The sequence below is a fragment of the Choloepus didactylus genome, chromosome 1 (genome assembly GCF_015220235.1).
Source record: "Choloepus didactylus isolate mChoDid1 chromosome 1, mChoDid1.pri, whole genome shotgun sequence".
Taxonomy (NCBI): domain Eukaryota; kingdom Metazoa; phylum Chordata; class Mammalia; order Pilosa; family Megalonychidae; genus Choloepus; species Choloepus didactylus.
Genome location: NC_051307.1, coordinates 36,671,146 through 36,678,079, shown reverse-complemented (window position 1 = coordinate 36,678,079; position 6,934 = coordinate 36,671,146).

Genomic DNA, 6,934 nt, shown 5'->3' with positions numbered 1-6,934 from the left:
TTTTCCATTAGTTTTAGTAGCAAAGGAAAGCCTTATAAGCACAATGTAGAACAAGTCTACATTTAGTTCTTCCTGCCACATGAACAGTGATTCTAAGCTCTCCAGCACTCAGTCTATGTGAAATTGTTAATCCTTTCCAGGGATACTCCAAACATTCTTCAAAGCACATGTATTTGGTATATTACTTTGTAGTCTTTGAACAGACAGCAGCATAGTTTCTGACAGCATATTTTCAACAGCTAAGCATGAAGACATTGTAAAACAGTGTAAAAACATTTAGTCTGGTGTTAATGATCTGTTTTGACTCTCTCTTGTCTACAGTGTCTGATGTTTCTGCATCAGCTTCTGCTGCCGAAGACAAGATGACATTTGATACTTGGGTTCGTCCCATGAAAAGTTTAATTTAATTACAGAAGGTTCTGATTTACTAGATTAAAAGGTCAAGTGAATTATAAAATTCATTTTGGGGGCAGAGATTTGAGAGGGCTACACAGTACAGGGTTCATAGAGGCAGGTGAGAGCAAGACTTTTTTAGAAATGAGGCAAAGCTAAAAATCAGTGGCATGTTCACTAGAGGAGATAAATATTCAAATAGATACAAGGGGTTGAACGCAACACAATCATTAATTGTCATTACTGATTTTTAGCTCTTTGAGAGTTTTGCATCAAAATGAGTTGCAAACAAAAATGACATTTTAGGAAGCTAGGTTACAATTGTCTTTGTTTTAAAATACTGCAAAATTGTGTCGAACTATTAAAATGAAATCTACTAAATAAAGCAGGCAACTGTTTCACAATGCCCCCCCAACAATCATTTTATCTCAACCATCACATGCAAAATCTGCTTAATTTTTATTGACATTAAATGCTTTAAGGCTTGAGAAATGGCAATATATTCCAGTTATCTGTGTTTGCTGTTAGCTCCCCTGCCCCCGGTCTCATACTAAGAGACAGTAAAAGCCAATGCTTCTGAGCAACTTCATCTAAGAATGTGAAGTTCCTGAGAAATGAGGCTCATGTCCATGGCATCAGGGTCGACTTGACCAGCTGGTTTTAAAACAATTTGAAACAGCCAAGTGACTACCTTATACCAAAGAATAAAGAATTGCAGAGGCTCGGCTGGTTAGAAATGAATTCAGGGCTGCAAGAGTGTTAATAACTCAGCCAGAGAAGGAGAGGGAGGGAAAAGTGCACCAGTGAATCTGTTGGACTCTCAGAATTTGGCTTCATTCCATAGGTCAAATGTTGATCAAAGGATGAAAGAGGATCAAAAAATGACTCAAAGATTCCTGGCCAGACCGGCTGTTAAAGGGTCCGCTTCATTAGACAACATGGTGGTGAGGAACGCAAGGAGCAGCTGGCATTTTACTTCCATTAAAAAATCCTCCAGCTTATCATCGATATTACACTTGTGCCTGAGTCAACACTTCCACACATGAATTTTCACTAGGCGGAGAGACAGCTCAGGCAGTTCACACAAGCAAAACTTGATCTCCTCCCCACCCTCCCACCTCCACTCTTGAAAAATCTAATTACAAAATCACTGGGTGAAGGAAACGTGTAGATGTAATATGCCTAGATCTCCATATTACATTCGATGCAGTGCCTTGCAAAATCTTAACTTGAAAAAATTAATACAAATTGATTTGGATGGAAGTGTTGTCGCATGGATTGAAAACTGGTTCAAAGACTATAAACAAAGGATAATGACAACTGACAGTGCAATCAAGGTGCGGGTATCCAGTTTTTCATAAGAGGGTTGCATCCAGCGGGAGCTCCATGACTCAGGATTTGAGTTTATTTTTAGTCAGTACATGCTTTATCTACAAAAGGAGTGAGGAGCATATGAGCAAAATCACAATAGATACTCAATAGGAAGGAAGGTAAACATTAACAAAAAGCAAATAACATTGGGTCAAAGGAATGCTAGAAATATAGAAGGGGTAAACCAACTAAAGCTTACTGATATTAACATGAGAAAATGACAAGGAGACATTCTTCCAAAACTCAAAAGATTTGGAGCACGCATGCAGATAAACTCAAACAGTGGAGTTTACCTAACATTTTGCCATCTCCCAAGTTTCCTGTTGATGCTCTAAAATTTATTTGAACGAAATAATGATACATTCGAGGGCAATGAACATTTCTAAATTTGAAAAGCTTTATAAAAATTAGAATTATTTAGTCTCGACCCTCCTGCCTTCAATACCCAGACCTTTAGATGTTAGTTAAATTGCATGCTAATTTTCCCACTGAAAATCAGAAAGAGTGAAAACTTGAAAGTATTTGTAGTCAGGCAACCAAAGTTGAAGATAAAGAGAAAAAATGAGGATGCAGATATGGTTCATATCATTTGCACATGGAGCTCCTAGAGACAGGCTATTTATTGGTGTGAAGAATAGAAATGTCCTGCAAATTATGAAATGAATGAATGAATTACATATTGATTGTGCTTCTATTTGTTGAACCCTTTACTAAAAGGTTTTTGTTTGGGCAGGAAGGGAGTTGCTCCAAAATAAAATTATAAAAACAAAAACAAGAAAAGCACGTTTCCTAATCTCAAAAAGTTTTGCTCACAAGTAGATTCTTAGAATTTCAGTGCTAAAGAGGACCTAAGAACTCATTGATTCCAACCCCCTGGGACTCCACAGGGAAATGAGACTCCCCTGCTCATGGAGATGTGGATTAGAAGAGGACCATGGGAGAGATTGCCCAAATGTCCCACATAACTGTGCACCCATGAGCCCTGATGGAATCTTTCACTTCCCATATGCTTCTATCATGCCTGAGGTCTAACTGTATCACTTGCCTTCCAGCCCAGCTGGGCCAAGCTTAACACAGGTACAAGGTACTTTTCTCAGGCATCAGTTTGGAATCCTGACCAAGCTCACTGCCTGTGTGAGCCACAGATGATAACCCCCATCAATACCTCTCTTTGTGCCAGGGTGAACAGGACTCAGCCTTTCAGAAACTTGGAGCCACTTAACCCCACAGAGCTTTTCATTCCTGCCATCCTTGGCCTCCACCCAATATCCACATTCCTGCAGTCTTCTGTCCTCTCATGTCCTCATCCTCATGCTGATCTGTTTCCTATCCTATGACTCATCTTCCCATCTCCACTTGATTTTGCTGCCAACTTTTGCTCACACTGCTCCCTCTTCTTGTCCTGCCTCTCCCTCCAGGCTTCACCTAGTGAAAACCCACTGGCCTTTCAAGACTCATCTCAATCATCATCCCCTCCTCTGCAAAGGAGAATCTCCACCTGTCTCCTCCCCATATACCTGCACCATAGAATTGACAAGTAACTCTGCGTTTGCTTCCCCCACAGCATCAATTTGATGGGACCAGGTAGCCCTCATAGCTTATAAAACAGTACAAGAATTTCTGTGTTTACTTGTCTGTCCCCACTGGAATGCAATATCTTGGAGGGAGTTCCTAGACTTCGTTTTGCATCCTCAGGGCCTAGAACAAACGGTGTCACTTAGCACATAGTAAGCTCTAACTAAATATTGTTTAACTAAAATGAGAATCTCCCTCTACTGGACCATTAAAATCCTTGAGGCAGGAAAATGGTACTGCCACCCCACCCCACCCCAATCCCATCTCCATACACAGTTTCTAGCACATACATGGCTGGATGAACATTCCTACAATGCTATCTGGAACCCTTACTCCAATGTAAATAAATTCCTCTATGCATTCAAGCATTTCATCCAATTCTCCTCCCCCCATCTACTTAATATATATTAAACCTTGTTCTCCCCCCATTTGCCCTTTTGAAAAGAGGCTGCTCATTCCCAGAGGTCCTTTTACCTGAGACCTATAATCAGCCTACTTCTAGATCCCAGTTTCAATGCAATCTCTTTCTGTTACAGCCAAGATCACTGACAGAGTAGTCTACACTCCTGCCCTCCCTTCCCCCAATCAGCCTCTGGTACCCAACTCTACCAAAATGGCTTGCAATATGGCCAAATGCAAAGGACACTTTTCAAGCCTGTTTCTGGCTACTTCCAACTCTCCACTCATATATTTCTCAACTTCTCTGAAAGATCTAATACTTGCTGCTTAAACATCTGCCTTTCCTGGAAGCTCATTTTCCTTCTACTTCCTTGTTCTATCTTTTGTGGACTCTTTGGGAGGCCCCTTGTCTTCTGTCTGGCTCCTAAATAGCAATGTGACCTAGAATTCTGGCCTCAGGCCTCTGTACCCTAGTCTACTGTTCAACTACCTCCTTTACAATGATGAATCTTAAGTCCATTCTCCTAAGGCCCAGTCTCACTTATCCAGCTGTCTCTGGAGAACTCCACTTGGGTAAACTAAAACACCTCAAAATCAGCATTTACAAGGCTAAATTCATTATCTATCCCCTAACTCTTCTCCTTTTGTGGCATTCCTTGTTCAGTCAATGGTACTTTGATTATCCTGACACTCAAGCCAGAAACCTGGAAGTTATTTCTAGACAACTCCTACTCTTTTCCCATCAGTATCTTCATTTCTGTCATGCATCTAAGGCCCAATGTCTGTCATTCTACTTCAAATGTCATTTTCTTATCCATCCCTTCCTCTCTCTCCTTGTGGTGTCAATGTTAAAGTCGGCTCTGATCCCATTTCTCCTGTTTAACAAAGATAAAAAGTAATTATGAGAATTTGCAATATTTCCTCCTCCCTTTTGCAGGAATTACATAAGAACCATCTGCTATGCAGACAGAGATAGTAGGTAGAAAAAGTTGAGTTTGGGAAGTAGTCAGAAACAGGCTCAAGGGAGAGAAAAGCTAGTGGGGTGAAAGAACAGATCAAGGAAAGCAAAGGAAGGAATGAAAAAGTCCTGGAGCCCACATTTGAATTGAGGATAGAAGAAAGTCTTTGTGGGGGGCAGAATCGGGGGTAGCTCAAGGCTTTGAGGGAGATAGAGAAATGGAGGAACAAAAAGAATTTTAATACTACTCCTGAGATTCTAATAAAATCTTGTATTCCAAGTAAATATTATTGGCTGAAAAACTTGTGTTTCCCAAAAACTTCCCAAAGAAGCTGGACCACATGAGGACCAAGGTTTAGATAAACTACACATGGCTTATTGCCGTAGCCTTTCTCTGATGTCCTGGACTCTAGCCTCATTCATTTCAAACATACACATGGATGCCAGAGTGATTTAAAATGGATTTCATTTTAAAGATGAAAATCTGATCATGACAATCATTTCTTTAAAATTTTTCAGTGATCCATCCAAACTTTCACAAAAAGTTCAAGTTCCTAATTTTGGCAAAATAGTCTTTTATAGTGTACCTCTTGTCCAAACCTTCAACCAAAGCCTTAGACATTCCTCAGAGCTAAAGCCAAACTGAATAGCCAGCAGTACCCTGAAAACATTTCACCTAGCGTATGATATTTTTCCTCTACTTCAAATGTTCTCCTTTCCTTCTTCACATCACAAATTCCTATTGCACCTTCAAAACACTGTACAAATGACTGCTCCTAAAAGTCATTTCCTGACTCCCTAATCTAAAACAGATGATCGCTCCCACTCACCCAGTGTTCATGCCTTATCCACTCCATGGCCTAACATACCTTCTCCTCCTGGAGATCAGCAGCATTACCAGTTTGACATTTGCCTGCAATAATTTTCTTCAGAACATTTATAAACACTGCCTACAATCTGTACATATAATAGCAGGTATATTTTGCAAAATTGGTTGCATTTATTATGAAATTTATTGGCAAAGAATATAGATAGGAAAATAGCCAGGATTCTTTTGAACAAAAAGATGAATTACAGAACACCTGTCATGCCGCACAGTATAATCTACTCTTTCATCATGAAGACTGTGGATTCCAGGCATGTGAAGTTTCCTATAGATCAGTGGGACAGTGAAGAGTCCATGAATTGGAGACACTCTAAAGAGAGTATTTAAAATCAGTGAATAAGGATGAGGGGCTGATAAAGGAAATAAAAAATCTAGCCAAATTATTGAAAAAGAAATATTAGATTTCTACCTTATTACAAGCATAACAATAAATCCCATGTGAAATAAACATTAGAATGTAAAAATCAAACCATACAAGTACTTGAAGAAAATACAGGAAATTGTTTTCATTATTTTGGAGCAAAGAGGGCCGTTCTTAGTGCAGCGCAAAGACCAGATTCCCTAAAGAAGAGAAATTTTAACTAACCAAGCTAAAAAATCAAAATTGGAAAAAATAATTATATCATCAGTAAATTAAATAATCTCTTAAAGAGTAAAACATCATGCTTTTAAAGCCATAATTTTTCATGGTATTATGCTTCTTTTAAATGCTGTAAACTATAGATTTTCAACTTCTGGGCCTCTGGCTATTTCTCATTAAAAATGACTGAAAAGCTATTGTTTCTATTATAGAGTTCAAGGAAAAGTTTACAGACCACCAATACTGTCCTATGATTGTAGGCTTCATTATCTACTTAAATATCCCAGGATATAAGGATCTATCTTGTTTACGGAATTTTTCCATCTGGAAATCTTTTGATTCTTGCCAAATTTTCTCCTACTTTTTTATCTCAATCTTCATGTTAACCAAGTGTTTCACATCTGTCTTTCCGTGGGCATACAGAACAACCGAGCCCTTTCTCCATATGAGGTGTGGTTGTAGAATTTATGAACTTAGTAGCACTAATTTTCTATTTGCCCTGTCTCCTTTAAACTAAGTAATTATAGTTTCTGTCAATTTCCTTCAATGCTCTGTTCAAGATAGCAAAATGTTGCTAAGTCCCTTATCACTCATTGTATCTTGTTTGGTCGAGGAAGCAGAATAGGAAAGGCAACCTGAAGTGAGAATCTAAGAACCAGGAATTGGAAACTATTACTGAAGTTCAAGGCTGAAGAATCAAGGCCAGCAGCCAGAATCTTGGCACCCAGCAATGGAGGGCAAAGTAGCTAAGAGTTGTAGGACACATCCAGGC